At 38.2% G+C, this 16,822-nt stretch overlaps 1 protein-coding gene across 6 annotated transcripts in view; it reads left to right on the forward strand.

The window, feature by feature from the left end:
* CSMD3 (CUB and Sushi multiple domains 3) overlaps positions 1 to 16,822 on the forward strand; it is an 804,446-nt gene that overhangs the window by 74,426 nt on the left and 713,198 nt on the right. The window lies entirely within an intron of this gene.

Raw genomic sequence — 16,822 nt, forward strand, 5'->3', positions numbered from 1 at the left:
GCATTGTTAAACGGCTAAACTGTATAAACAATCAACATGACTTAAGTGAAAGATGGTGTTGAAAGTGGGGGAACATCTTAGGAAAGTCACAGAATGACCTTTGTTCATTCACTGTGAAAAAAACCCAAAAATGCATCGGTGACATGACTGGTCACAACTGCCTTGGAGTTGGTCTTGTGTTACATTGTCTGATATTAGAAGAATCTGTAGCGATCTCAGTCCATTGAGGATCTACTTTTCTCAGAAGAGAAGAACTTGTAGGCCACTTGGTAAGACATACAATCGGTGCTGGAAAAGGGCACCTCCAAGGACTTACATAGGTTGCACTATTGGCAAGTTTCCCAGGAACACCAACCAGTGACTTTTATGTTCTCATGTTAGATCAGAGTAGTGAAAGTAAACTTAGACCTTTGTCCTCAGCGAATGAAATCCTTTCAGAGGGTCCTGGGCGTGGCCATAGTTACAAGTGGATGATGAGCCTAAATTTGAATTTTGAAATATAATTTAGAATTTTAATATTCATGGGATATGTAGTGTCTGATGACTTTCTCAACAACGACCCGCATTTTGGCTGGACATGGCCACTCTAAGGACATAACTAGATTGCTTTTAGGCATTTTTTCTGTATTAACGGTAGATAAAGAGAAGAGGACGTAATCTAGATCTTTGTCCACTGGGAACGAAGGCCTAGCTGATGTTTTACCTTCAATTCACTTTGCTTGGGATGATCCCATACTAAAACTTTTGATCCCTTTGAAATATTTCCACTCTGGCCCCGCTATGGTTGTTGATCCTACTTGTGGCCTTCTGAGTAACAATTTTTATTCAAGGGATACACAGTAAAGTCGCTGTTTGCTTTCTCCAACATTAACCAAAGCGAACATGCACTTGCTCACAATTTTGCTTCGTAAAATAGTCCAGCTGGTGCATGGAAGGCAAGGCTACAAGAAACCAATGTATAGAAATTCCATCACCTCAATTGGGATTCCTTCCAAGAGTTTTTCCATAATCCAAATTCAGTAAAACATGGACATTGCCGAACACCAAAGACAGCAATCAACGTGTTTCGACACAAGTCTTTATCTAGTTCCCGATTAAGCTGTGTGCCGAAACATTTTGATCACTGTGTGTGGTGTTATGCTATGTCCATGTTTTTACAGAATTTGGAATAGAAACTAACTTTTGGAAAGGAATCCTATTTGCAGTTATGTAATCTCTCCATTAGTTCAAGGCTTTCTTCCAAGAATAGCTAGTCGTTGAAGACTCACAAATGACTGAGTTGTACAAGATTATAAAAACAGCTGTTTTCTACTAAAAAGAGCAAAAGGATTAGAATAACTTCAAGGGTTTTTCCAGTTTCAGAGTAGGAAGAGCTACTCCTGTTAATGTGAATGGAAGGCGTAGGTCAGTCTAACAAACCGCTGTATAGGAAAGTACACAACCCCCCAGTCAAGAGACCTTTGTTTTTACAATCCTATAAATATATAATACATTTCTGAGAAGAGAATATCCCTTTTAGCATATTTGGAACTTGTTTTACTGATTCCGGATTACCCCTTTAAATCAACGTCTTTCAGACCCTTGTTTGGAAGTAAACAAATTTTTACTTTCAAGATTTCACGGAAAAAAAAGTTATTTTGTACTTAGCTTTCCTCCCATGTACAGATTGATATACACAACGCTCCGATTTGTTTCACAGAGTGAAAAAATTGTTTTATGTCTGGCGAGGGAGTAGAACATTTTCGGTTCCGCTAAAATATAGCACCCTCTAGGACATTAAGTAGAAGTGTAAAATGATTGAAGGGCACAGCAGGTGTCTGGGAATATTTAAAGAGGATTATTAAGTGCATCTTCAAGGGAATGTTTCCAAAGATGCTCATCAATGTTTACACTGGTTGTTTCCTTCTAGAATTCGTCATGGAGGATAACTTTTTAAGTGTAAAACATCTCAAGACGACTTAAGAAGACCCTCCTACCTCTTTGTAGTTTTATCCTCCGTATCAATCAGATAGTCCTCATTAAAGGGGTTGTGTGATTTAGAATTCTGTAACAGAAACCCATGTTATACTGTATTAAGAGGGATTAAAGGGATCCTCATTTATGGATTCTTACCTTTTAGTCAAAATGGAAACATTTATAAAAACGTGTTACTCATTTACCATTACCTGTCTTGTGTGATGTGGGCAATCCATTGGTTTGACTGGACAGTGTGTAATGCTTAAAGGGGTTTTCCAGGCTAAAAAAAGATTGATATCATAACTATACAATTGCCATTTAGAATCAAATTGATGCCACCCCAAATCTAGCAGATACATAGAAAGTGGAACAGAAAGCAGACAGTCCCTTCATACCAGTTTATTGCAGATTATTTGAATAGGAGCTTATCTGTAGTGACTTATTTCAGCCACTACACGGAGAATGGAGCTGTCTGATTCCATTACCTTTCTGTTATCAGCTGCTGATAATAATTGTTATATTGGTGTTCTGGGTGGTGGGGCCTACAACAAACTGATTCCAAGGATATATAGAGGCAGTCCCTGAGGTTATGTACAACATAGGTTCCACAGGTTTGTTCTTAAGTTGAATTTATGTAAGTTGAAACTGTATGTTTTATAATTGTAGATCCAGACAAATTTTTTTTTGCCCCAGTGACAATTGGAGTTTTGCTGTAATTGGACCAATGATTATGAATAAAGCTTCATTATAGACATCTTACAGCTGATCATTGGGGTCATTGGGGTATGGGACTAAAGTAATAGCCCACTATTATAAAGGTCACAGTCGGCAGAGGGGTCCGTCTTTAACAAGGGGTCAACTGTAAGTCGGGTGTTCTAAAGTAGGGGACAATATATATATGTATATATATATATATATATAAATATATATATAAATTAATTAATCTGAAACTCCCCTTTACGTTCCCATCTGGTGATGCAAGAGGATTTCCACATTTCCGTTTGTATTATAGATGGGGGACTCAATATGGAAACAATTTGTGATCAGTCTATTATCCATGAACCTCTCTTACCAAGGTTTGTTTTGAACAGACATCCCCTTTAATTAGATCTTCTTCCATTGCATAGTTTCTCTCTCTACACGTTCAATCTTTTAGCCCTCATTATGTCCTAATCTAAGACATCAAAAGATAAGAAACCCATAATTACTTCTTAAAGTCTTGATACAACCAGGTGTTATTAATCAAGAGAGCGTAATTAATGAATCATCAGGAAGTACCACCTTTACTTTAAAATATTCAGGTTTGCGTGAACACCATCAAAGTGGAAGGGAAAAAAATCAAGTGAGAGGGATCAAGAAAAATAATGATTATTTCTATAAGAATAAGACTGCTTCATAATCCTATTTCACTTAAATATAAAATCACAGCTATATCTATTGCCACCAATAGGGGAGGCAAGGGGTAAAAAGAAAAGAAATTTGTATGTTTTATTATTATGAACTGTATAAATTAAAAAAAAAAAATCTGCGGTGGAAATAGTAAAGCGATAAAACTGATATTTCCTAATTTCTTAGAGGGACATCACAAGCTGCCATTTCATCCTTTGTTTCATCCGTGAGGCAGGGGTCCCTGTCTTTGAAATAGGTTCCAGAGGTGAGTCTTGCAGCTGGGGTCCTGGGTTCAAGTCCCATCAAGGTCAACATCTACAAAGAGTTTGTATGTTCTCTCCGTGTTTGTTTGGGTTTCCTCCCGATCCTCCAATTTCCTCCCACACTCCAAAACATACTAGTAGGTTGATTAGATTGTGAGCCACATAGGTACAGGGACTGATTTGGTAAGACCTGTGCAGCGCTGTGTAATCTGTGTGCACTATATAAATAAATAATTATTATTATTGTTATCATCCATTAGAAATCTATGGCATATCCCGTGGGCCCCTTTAAGCTTTACATGTGTTAAAAGTGTTGAACAGTCACTTTTCTTAGAAGGAATCACCAGAAAAAAATGTGGAATAATTGTACCCAATTACTGCCTCACCACCAACAATCAGCCATAATCTGTGAAGGAATGAGGCGCAAGTGTTCAGTTTTTCCTACAGCACTCCCGCAGGTGAAATGATGAATTACATAATTCCTATTTAGAAAAGAAAATGCTGTAAATGTAATGGATAATTTAAAAAAAAAACCTCTTAGAGCAAACCTTAAATTCTGGCAAGAGGATGAGTTTCTGAATGGGTGGAGGCTGTTTTCTATTCTATAATGGGGTTTTTCTTTATAAAATCCAGCAGCCTTGATCTTTTAATGGTCGCGTTTTCACTAGAGTGGCAATTTTTTTCATCAGATCTATTAGATTTTCTATTTTTCCTGAGGTTTATAGAATAACCTACACTTATGAAGAAAAGAATTAGCGTAGAGGACTTGTTACGTTAAGTAGAACGCTGTTCTGTGAATCAGTTTCACAACGGGGAGTCTTTAACAAATGACCCCTGTAATGTATAAACAGACATATGGACCATGGTGCATAGCTAAGCATTTTATAACGCTTCCAGCTCATGATGTCTTCCCATTAAGAAGGTCAAAGACATCAGAAGTTTCGGGAAGGTAGAGGCACATTGTAAGAAAGTTTTCTTCACTGTTTATGGTTTCTGTTTGGTAACGAATGCACATTTTTTAAGGAATTTTCTCTTGGGAAATTCAAGTTCCATTCATTAATTGTAAGTCTGAAGTAAAATAACTAGTGTTTTGTAGGCTTCTTAAAGAATAAAATATCTTGTTTAAATGTTTAAAGCATTTTGATGTACATGTTTGACATAATGCTGTTAAGTGAAGATTGCCAGGTCAAGAGGACTTGGGTGAGCTAGCTACCTACTTTATTCTAGCTAGGCGCCTAATTATGGTGCTTTCAATGCCTTGGAGTGCAGATGATAGGATTTATAATGGTGTCAACAATCAGTGGTGGGAGGTGAAACAGTGTTTTTGTTTTATCTTTTTATGTATATGTCCATTTTCTTTTTGTGCCTTTTAGACCTAACTGGGGCACCACTTACCCCATCACGGGAGTTCATAGAAAGTGTCCATCTTGAATGCACTCTGTCGTCATTCACTAAGATTGCGCACCCAATATCATGAAGGTGTCGATTCCCTGCTCAGTTCCGACAGAGTTCACCATCTTTTTAGTGGTGCATGTTAGAGCTAGGGTTTTTGACACAATTTGAAAGTTAAATCCCACGCTTAGTCCAAATCAGTCGGATCGTCTCTCCCTCTAAATTGTGTTGCATGGAAGCCAGAGTTGCTGCGCACCCACTACTTATATACCCACCATTTTCACATTAAAGATAAGGCACAGTCCGAAAAAAGTGTGTCGCAAAGTGTCGCAAAGCCTAAGTAAATGTGCTCAACTGTGTGTTTTTTCTGTCATGTGTTATATGTTGCATACGTCAGAAAACTTATATAGTTTGTTTGTTTTTTTTAAACTATGTATGAAAAGGGCTCACAGGCTCTTTATACATGGTGGGTGTTGGCTGCCTTATGCAGCAAACACCCACTGCACCCACAATAGGCGCTAGGTCTGCAATCATGGGTGTTAACCCTTTGCCTGCTGCTGGTGCTGGCATTTAGGATGGGACCTTTGTTTCCTGTGACCTCATCAGGAAGAGATAATCTGTTCCCAGAAGCACACAGTTGCAGATCCGTCACAAATTATCCAGTATACAGTAAGAGCAATCAGATCTCACAGGGTCACTTGAGGTACTAAAAATCTGCAAAAAAAAAATGACAGAGCTCCATATGAAAAGCTTATTGGTATCAAAATAGGGCAAAATTAAGAAAACTCTTCCTCAGGGGCTTAACTGTTAATCAAATAACCTAATCTTAAAGGAGAAGAATTGTGAGGCTGAGTTGGCATTACCTCTCTTTTTCTTTTGAAAATGCATATTTAAACCTGATTTTCCAGACCTGATATTCCGAAAACTCCCACTTCAAAGCCATTCTCGTGGTTCCTGATTGTGCTTCACTTCCTGTTCTTTAATTATGACACAAAAAGGCTGGGAAACCCTATTTGGCCAATCTATAACTGCAGCAACAATTCCCCTCAGCCATTGGGAGACCAACGTTCCCAGCCATTTCCTGCCATGTTGGATGGGTATAACAAGTGGACTGCATACAGTACATATCTTGGTAGGGGAAGTAAATATATATATTTTATATTTTTTTATACTATTTTCTGCCCTATGAGATACATTTTTAATTAACTATAAGACCCCTTTAAATCCATTCCCAGCTGAGATTATGTTTTACAAATCAATGGAATCGGAACTAATGGATAGTTTTTAACAATGCTCAAAACCAAAATAAAAATCACTAAAAAATAAATATTTAAACCAAAAATATTAAAAAGTGATATCTCAGCGTAATTAAAATTAAATGAATAATTTACAATATATGACTCAATTTTGCTATATACGGTAATTCAGTATGTACATTTCCCAGGCCGTTCATGCTGTGTTACAGGAGAGCCGGGAGAAGTGTAATTGTTGCATGTTAATACCATAGTGTGTGATTAAGTTTCGAGGCACTTGTTATTTTCGGGAATGTGGATTACAGGCACATGTGTCATTGAGGTTAATGAATTATAACAGAGCTCTATTTCTGTTGAGATTGCTCTCAGAATAGCACAGTCTATGAATACTCCCCAAAATCCCTGAGCTGTCAATCTGCACAGCACCCTGGGAGATCATTGACAATGTAATAATTGTGGTCCCTGAGAGGGGTTGCATTAAAGTCAGTAATATTATGCCTGAAATGGCTCCCGGGCATTTAACGTCTCGTGACTAGCAGATTCCATAAATCATGTAATTTGATCTTATATGAGGGTTGCATATGACATAGGTCGGATCTAGTATGGATGTCTGAGGCTCTCATCTAGATTTATAGCAATTCAGAAGAGGATTTGGAAAAGAATGAAAGGTCACGATGCCTGAGGCAACCAGCGTTAGACGCGTCTCTCAACTCTCTCTATACTGCACCGGGCGCACTTGGCGATATAAACGGCGTTGTCTCCTGAGTGCAGACCTGCCGTTTTACATCAAGGTTTTATTCAGGCAAAAAATCTATCCATTATCTATCCATCTATCTATCTAACCATCTTTCTCATATCTATCCATTGTATCTGCAGTATTCTTTAAAGGAAATCTGAGTTTTAACCCTTTACACATAAACGTAATTTGGACTAAATGTTGGTTAGGAGCTGTACTCCTGTATTAAATGTAGGAAATCAACTTTATTTTTATGCTAATTAATTGCAAATGCACTGGGGCCGTCACCAGAGCCCATCTGGGCTCCAGGGTCTCTGGCTATTACTCGACTATAGGAGAACTTCCCCCCGCCTACTTCCTAATTCTGCCAGACATTAAGGGACATATTGGGGGTCATTTACTAAGGGCCCAAATCGCTATTTTTCATTGGGTTTCCCGAATATTACCGATTTGATCCGTTTTTCCCTGAATTTCCCCAGGTTTTTGGCGCACACGATCGGATTGTGGAGCATCGGCATGCATGCAACGGAAATCAGGGGCGTGGCCATCGGAAAACCTGACGGATTCTGAAAAAACCTGAAATTACAAAAAAAAAAAATGTGTCGCTTGACACGCGCTTACCTGCACCCAGGATAGGATAGTGAACTCCGGCGAACTCCGGGGGAGTTCAGAGCAGCAGCAACTGCTAGTGGACATCAGGCGCACTACCTTAGTGAATCGCCAGAAGACCCGAATCCTCGACGGAGAACACGCCGCTGGATCGCGACAGGACCGGGTAAGTAAATGTGCCCCATTATCTCTGGGCTGTTACAATATCTCCTGCAGATAGTGGAAGCGGTGAGCAGTAAGGCAGTTAGGGACGTGTCATCGCCAAAGCCCCCAAATCCTGGAGGAGCTTTGCTAGTGCTACCCGAAGCACTTGCAATTTATTAACATAAAAATAAAGGTAATTTCCTACTATAAGTACAGGAGCACAGCTCCTAATAATCTTATTGACCAAATCTACCCAGAAGCCTTAAGGGTTAATGATCGTTAAATCCCATGGTAGATTTCTGTTGACAATACCATCCGATTTAACAAAATCTACAAAAAACAACAAAGTATATTTTAAATACTTTGAAGACATTTCAAAGTCCATGAAAACGTGGTCTAGGTAGTTCATCTCATTTCTATGGGGTCCTTACTAATAGTCAGACTTAGGTAAGTGCCCAGTGGTGTGAATCTAGATCATGTTTCTGCATAGAGGTGCAAAAAGAAAAAAGGCTTTGGTGCTAAGGGGTTAAGCAGTGGTTTTTACATTGGTGTTTTTCTAAGTTTTAGATTAAAGAGAACTTTCACAGCTTCCCAAACCCCAAATCTTTGCACCTGTAGTCCCCACTATTGCGGTACAAATATTTTCAAAATGTTGATAAAAGTCCCATTTGATAAATGTCCCATTAGTTCCCATTCTATTGTAGGTTCTGAAGTTAACGGGCCTTTGTCACCATGGTACCTACCAATGGAATCACAAATATTTGCTAAATATTTGTTAATATGGAACTGTCCAGAATGTATAAGAAATAATATATGGGTGGCATATCTTAACAGTGACTGTAAAACTAGTTTAAATAGAATAATACGGTAATTATTATAATTGTTATTATTCTTTATATCATAATAAATTAGCAGTTCTTATTATGATTTTTTTTTGTTTGATTACCATATATTACTATAGTTAAACAACACTAATAATAACAATATCTTATATATAATAATAATATTAATATATATATATATATTTTAATAATATATTTATTTTACTGTGTTTTATTATTACTAATTATTTTTACTTCTACTATATTATTATTATTATTAATATTGTTATTATTTCTATTTTTAATAAATTATACATATAAATACAACTAGAAGTTAGCATTGCTAATCCTGTTGTTATGATTATTCCTTTACTATGAATTATTATTAATTATTTAATATTATTAATATTATTAAATCTAATTATTATTACTATATAATCAACATTTAGCCTAGTTTTAGCATGATTACTAATCAGCATTTTATCGTATTTTTTTTTTAGCATTATTGTTATTATTATTTAGATTGTTGTTTTTATTATTTTCCTTTTCATTTCTGTTCTGTGTTTTAGAATTAGTGAGAGGATGTACTGTGTACAAAATTCACGAGAACAGCAATGGTTCTCAAGAAAGAAACTATTGTTCTAGAAACAATAGCAATCTAATCCTTAGTGAAGTGTTCACACCGAACTGCCATAAATGAATGAATAGAAGATAAATATGCAGAATGCATCATCCAATTTGCATTCGTATGAAAAGCTAAGATGGTGCTCACATGGACTCTTTTCCTCCAGGAGATGTTTAATTTGAGAATGCATTAAAATCTTCAATTAATTGTTTGTAGGAAGTAGAAACTCATCCATCTTCCCCATATGTGTGGGTGGTCTCCAGTGGATTTGTTCGCTGTACTGCTGTTGAAGGGCTCAGTAAAGTTTTTCTATTCAAACACCTTTTGTTATGTTTTGCTATTGTGAATCCTGCTTTCAGATTAATGACACATATTAGAAGCAATCACCGCTTTGTACAAATCAGTTTATTAAGAATCCCTTCAAAGCAAAATCAACACAGTTTATGCTTTGAGTCTCAATGGTCTATTGAGGGCGTACACTACATGTGATGTATTGGTCTTTGTGAAGCATAATAGCGACAAATCTGCTATAAAAACATACCCGAGCACTAATAATTCCCTGTGCTCACACAAAATACTTGGGATTAGGCCACAGTAAATCATAATATACACTTCCAGGTTAATGCTCTCCTTAAAGGAATTGCTCATTTTTTACAAAAATCAAATATTTACATTCCCTTTTTGGGCAATAAAAAAAATAAACCTATTCAAAATCTTTCTCTTCCAGCATAGACAACAGACAACAAAATTGATTTAAATGAACACAATGTAATGTGTCATATTCCCTCTAGGGGTGCTGCAGAGAAAGTGAACTAATACCGTTCCATCACAAATTACAGTTGATCAACCAGTATCCAGATGAAGAGACTCGGGGAAATTTATAGGAGTGTCTGAGCTCCAGCAGAACTGTTCTAGTTGCTCATGGAAAACAATCAGAGCTCAGCTTAAATTTGCTGTGGTAAAATAAAAGCTGAGTTCTGTTTGGTTGCCATAAGCAACTAGAACAGTTCTGCTCAGGGGCGTAACTTGAGGGGGTGCAGAGGTTGCGGTCGCACCCGGGCCCAAGAGATTTAGGGGACCCTTATGAGGTCACTTTCCCATATGAGAAGACTATTACTATAAACCATACATTATAGTCGGGGGCCTGGCACAGTCTTTGCATTGGGGCCCATCAGCTTCTAGTTACGCCACTGGTTCTGCTCTCTGACACTTCTGATAAATCTCCTTGAATGTCTTTATATGGTAGGGCTGTTTCAAGAAGAAACAATTTTCCAAGGTAAACAATCCCTTTCATAACAAAAATGACTATTTTCCTTGCTCCAGTTCTTGTCCCATGCATAAAAATGGTAGTTTCCATCTTTGCCACTTCTGGCATCCATCGTTGGGGGTCACCAAACCCACATTTGGCAAATCCTAAGATGATGAAATGTCACTTATGCGAGGTTAATGATTGGCCAAAGTGGTTATTGTAGCCTCAGGCACGCTTGGCCTCTCTGGAAGTACCGAAAACCAGATATACCTACACAGAGAGGGAATTGGTAGCCTGAGCTGCGCAAGTATCTTTAATAGCCCAGATATATTATTGTGTCTATTTTTACGCTTCAAAAACCGTCTTTTGAGCTTGTACACATGTACTTATGAACTGTTTGCACCACTTTTGTGACACAGTGGTACTTTGTCCGAAGACCATGCACTTAAAGGGGAGTAGTAGTGCGTAGTTGAAGTTTGCACCATTTATTACTCAGTTGTGCCACAATTCTTGCACACAGAATGAAAGTGCACCCAAAAAATTTGCAAAAGTGTCGACACTTTCCATTGTAGAGTGTGCCAGATAACAACTAGTTGCCTTGAAAAAGGCTCCATGAGAGCCGAAACGTCGCTGTACTTTATTGTATTTGTGAACATGGAATAAAAAACACCTCTTTTTACCACTTGACATTGGACGTCTGGGGGTGCTGCTTACCTCTCTTACGGTTATTGTTGGAGAATCTGGAGCCCGATTCTAGTGAGCTTGCACCCAAAACTACTTTCTTCAGTGTGCTGTTTTTGTTTTTCTATGAGTAGTTGCACATGTATATATGAAGTGTTTGTGCTAGTAGTGTGTTGCGGCTGCATTATGCACGCTGTGACACAATCCGGTGCACAGAAAGGGTCATTCTGGTGCGTATTAGCCCCAGCCACCACAATTATGTCAGAAAGTCCAACAGAAAGTCCAATTTCCATATGTCCTCATTAGGACAATTTGACTCATTAATAACATATGAAACTTTTTGAATTGAAAATGTTAGTCAAAGTTTAGAAGCTATGACTTATATAAAATATTGGTTATAGTTTGCTACTCAGTGGGTGACTGACCACTGGTAGCCCCTACCATAACATATTTTTAATACAAATTCATCAATTTACAATTCATCGTCATGGGTGATTAGAGCAACGAGACACCTGCACAGCCTGCTGCTCCATTTAAATTTGGAACTCCTTGGGGCCCTCTCCCACTGGTCTTGTTTTTCCCTCTATGATTCAGGGATTTTAACTGAAGCCTTAATGACTCAATGGGGGTCATTTACTAAGGTCCCGAATCGCTATTTTTCGTCGGGTTTCCCGAATATTACCGATTTGTGCCGTCTTTCCCTGAATTGCCCCGGGTTTTTGGCGCGTGCGATCGGATTGTGGCGCATCGGTGCCGGCATGCATGCAACGGAAATTGGGGGGCGTGGCCGTCGGAAAACCCAACGGATTCGGAAAAACTTCGGAATTTTTTAAAAAAATGTGTTGCTTGACACGCACTTACCTGCACCAGGAATAGGATAGTGAACTCCAGCGAACTCCGGCGGACTTCAGCGTAGCAGCGACACCTGGTGGACATCGGGCGCACTACCTTAGTGAATCGCCAGAAGACCCAATTCCTCGACGGAGAACGCTCCGCTTGATTGCTATAGGACCGGGTAAGTAAATGTGCCCCATTGTTTTTGAAGGGTATATTTACATTTCAATTGTTTTCAACTGATTCATTGGGGATATTTATCATACGCTGGCGCTCGTGCGCCAGCGTATGATCGTCCCGCCACTGCAAATTTGCAGCCCAATACATCAAGAGGCTTCTGCCTCTTGATGTATCGGGTTGCCAGTAGTGTAGCGTTTATCCTACGCCAGGCAGGGCCTGGCGTAGAAAAAGGCGCAGCCGGCGACTTTTCAAGTATGAAAAGTCGCCGGCAGCAGCGAGTGCGCAGGCGCGGGGACATTAACGCCCCGCACCGGCCCACTCCCGTCCGGCCGCGCGCCCCCCCCCCCCTTCACGCCCCTTCACGCCCCACTGGCGTGAAGGTGGCGGATTGGGGAAAATAATCGCAAAAGCTAGCAATAAGCTAGCATTTGCGATTATTTCAGGGCCTCTGCGCCACTGGCGGTGCGTAGAGGTCCTGATAAATATGCCCCATTGTCCGTAAAAGAAAAAATTAGAACCTGTCCCATTATTTTCCTGCTTGAGGATCACAAATGGCAATAGAAGTCTATGGGTCCGCAAGAAAAACTGTTGGCAATCTGTTTTCTTTTACTGATAATGCTTATGTTTTATATTCAATGTTAAACCCTCAGGTTTTTTTCTGGATGTGAAAAAAACGGAACAACGGAGGCAAAACAGAAGTGGACAAAGAACCGAAAAAAACAAAAACATGCAACAGACACATCATTGTGAATCCGCCATTAAACTTCATGCAGCAACTTGGGAAGCTGGATGACAGGACCTCACACAATAATGTGCAAGAGGCCTTACTCTGTTGATGAAAATTTTTGGACCCTCACCCAATCATTAACACTTATTACTTATAATATGGTGAAAAGATATTTAAGCTTTATCCAACCCATTAAATACAATTTTTTTATTGTTTTATTTTCATTAAATCAACTAAATAATAATCATTTTTTAAAAAAATCTTCCTTTTAGTCACAGAACAGCAGTGACTTTTTTTTTTTACAGAACTGATATAAATCTAGACATTTTTTAGAAATGTTTCATTGATTCAATATTGAAAAACCTAAATGGTTTATAGTGTTTACCGGATCCTCTGCCTGTTTATAAGCACGGAGGGTACAGTAAATCCTTCCTCATGCTTTTATTAGCTTTCCTGAGAGTGATAACATGGGATTGAGTAAATTGAACATCTCTGGCACACAAAACCCCCCAAAAAATAGAAATGATATTAATTTTTACAGGGAATCCATTTTAATTGTATACTTGATTTCCTTGGGGAAATAGGATGGGAAATTCATCTCTTTTGCTTGGATCAACTTCAAAGACCATTTCCTGTCTTGTTTTTTTTCCTCGTTATCGATGATTTTTTGATGTGGTCTTATTATTCAGGTCAAAAGGCAGTAAACAAACAAAACAAACGATTAATACAACAAAAAACATGGTGTTAATTATTATTATATTATGTTAACTGCCGTGTCTCATTCCTTTGCATTCTCATTTTTGACTGAGATTTCTCCAAAGCCTTGAGATTATTTTTATACTACAGCAGGAAAGTGATGGGATTTTTTTTTTAAATTTTCTCAAGTGAATTTCTTTCTATGCCATATTAGATATTCTTCATTCATATTCCACCATATCTTGCAAGATTATATCAAATAAATGCATGATTTATTATGTACTTATCCCAGGGCATCTACATTCTCAGCATCTTTTTAAGTATAATTAAGATATGATGAATTTGAGTAAATAATATTAATGACATGTAATTTTTTACATGATCTACAGTATCTGATCAGTGGTGTAAATTGAGTCCCGACAGCGTCATATATTTTCTATTACATGAGATCTTGTCATGGCTGGGAAGTTTTGATAACATTTTTGTAAATTTTTACCTTTCCTGTCCCCTATAAAAAATAAACAACAACAAAAAAACTACTTTTATTAGTTCTACAGAAATATCAAAACTTGAAGTGACTGTAAACAATATACTGGGATTACTTGTGTTTATACATCCCAAAACAGGTCCTATATGAAATGCTATTGGATGCTTAACCCACCTTATAGTACATTTATATCACAGTTACCTTAGATGGGGTAGAGGTAATTCTTCTCAACCTCCCTATCCAGAGTCTGAGGCTGGCAAAATTTTGAACCCCCCAATTTCCAGGAACAGAGGTTAAAGGGGTTTTCCCATGAAACAAGTTAGGCTCTATCCACAGGATAGGGCCTAACTTGCTGACCATAAGAATGAGGGGTCCGATGGGGTCCCAGGTATCTCCAGTCTGACCTGTCATCGCTCCCCGAAATTAATGGAGCAGGTGCCCACTATGACCATTCCTATACATTCATCTCTATGGAGCTGACGGAGATTGATGAGCACAGTGCTCATCTGCTCCATTAATCTCGGGAAGCAATGAGGGGCCCGACGGAGGTACCTGGGACCCCATCGGGTCTTTTGTTCTTATGATCTGTGCAGGACTTATCAATAAGACCTCTACTGATCAGCAAGTTAGGCCCTATCCTGTTTCGTTTTGTTGGCAAATCCCTTTATGTGCAGTCTTTGCCTTCTCCATTATGCCCCGGTATCAAGGAATTAGAAAAACTGTATGGGGGGAATTCATCATAACAATTTGTCTTTGACTTGGTCGTCTTTGTTGATTTCCATTTTTGTGAGTCTATAAATGTTGCTGTATTCGGGTTTTTCTTTTTTTGGTTAGTCGCAAAATTTTTTTATGGCACACATGTCCCTCTATGGAGCAATTGGTTTTGAGAAATTTGGTAGTAGTTTTTGTCCTATTTCTACACTGGAGTCATTATGCACCAAAACATGCGCCTAAATAAAATTTTCGCCAAATTGTAAATCATGAATTTAGTTCAGTATAATTAAAACTAGTCAAAGCATATCATGAATTTGGCGCAAGAGGGGTTTATTTTAAAGTGCATTGTCCTATGTTCATTTGGCGCAATGAAAATTGCAAAACAGCATTTGTACCATAACTGTGCCAAAACAACACCAAACAAAGACAAAAGCCCAAATGAGAACTTCCCCCCTTTGAGTTTAATTAGCATCAATGGATTAAAGAGAGCTAGTTCAGAGGTCACTGCTGCAACAAAGCCAAGGGTGAGATTTGTAAGATGGTCTCCCAACTATCACATGCTATTTAAAGCGAACCTGCACACAGGCCCAAGTACCCTAGCATACTAGTACTATAAAATACATTATCATTGGGGGACTGTTATATATTTTGTGTGCCCTGGGTACCCATGTTCAGGGTAGCAGCCCAAAAAATGTAGCCAAAAATGAAGCCAAAAAGATCATCTCTCCCATATAACATGCAAAAATTTTAGTTCTTTATCAACAATACACAGGAACACAGGTCAAGTTAATTAAAATTGACAGAAACATTATAAGACATCACATTGTCATAGTAACCGCTATCTTTAGACAATTAGTCATAATCATGAGAATCACTGTATGGCCACAGAAGAATTGTGGAGATTGTTGAGTAACTTTGTTTGTCTAATTTTGTCTACCTGTTAGGAATATGTACCTATTTTACTTTCTATTGTGGGTCATATCGCTTGAGTCTCTAGACCAGATTATGGTTTTATTGTTCCTCTTCTCTTCCCCTGAAATAAATGAATATAAAATACATGTACTAAAATATTTAGTACTTTGTATGAAAATGTATAAAAATAAAGTTTTAAATATCAAATTAAGAGCTCAGCTGTAATTGGTCGATACAGCTGGGAGAGGGTGTGACTTTTGTGTTTCACAAATGGATTGGTGACAGGAAATAAAAAAAATAGAAGAGGGGTTTCTAGGCGGGGCTAGTGGGGAGGGTCTTAGACACTTTCAATGTATAGATGTTTTATTTTCCTTCATATGTTGTATCTTCACTTTGGAAAACCTCCATTAGCATTTACATAAATAGAGTGATAGCCTTCTATACCCGTCTTCTTAATTGGCACATGAAAAGTAGAATCCTGCACTTGCTAGGTTGCAGCAAATCTTCAATCGACTTTTTTCAATAAAACAACATTAAAGATGTTCACTGTTCACAGGGGATAGGCAAAAACAATCTACACGTTTTAACTTTGCCCGTCTCGGCCACACATTACTCATACTCGTTTTCATAAGTAAGCCGTAGCCGAGCAAAGCCAAATGCGTAGATCATTTGTGTCTCCAAGAAGCCTCTGGACTATTCGAGCTTGAAGGCAGCTACAACATGGGTGGCGACCTTCTTCTTGACTGAACAAGTTCAGTTATATGCATTATGAGACGATCGATTTTTAAAGGCTGTATTATTCTATACTATAGTATCACAAAGAGATGTAGGTTTCTATGGGAATTGCCTAAATGGTCATGCGGTGGATTTTATTCTTTCTAGGGTTGTCTTAGCATAATGTAATCCTGAAGAGTATGGCACAGTCTGATGGCATCATCCAGAAAATCAACTTCGAATTGAAATGTGAGAATTGAAATGTGAAATTGGTATATAAAGTCAAGGAACCAAAAAGTAAAGTCTGTCCCCTCGTCAGTAAACCCAGATTTTTGGCGAGCCAGTTTGCCATCATCCTCAATATAAAGGCATCAAAAATGACAAAAAAAAGGCACTCCGAAGTGGGCGGAGCTTGACTTCAATGCTAAACTCTCCAGTGA

This window comes from Engystomops pustulosus, chromosome 5 (genome assembly GCF_040894005.1).
Source record: "Engystomops pustulosus chromosome 5, aEngPut4.maternal, whole genome shotgun sequence".
NCBI lineage: Eukaryota > Metazoa > Chordata > Amphibia > Anura > Leptodactylidae > Engystomops > Engystomops pustulosus.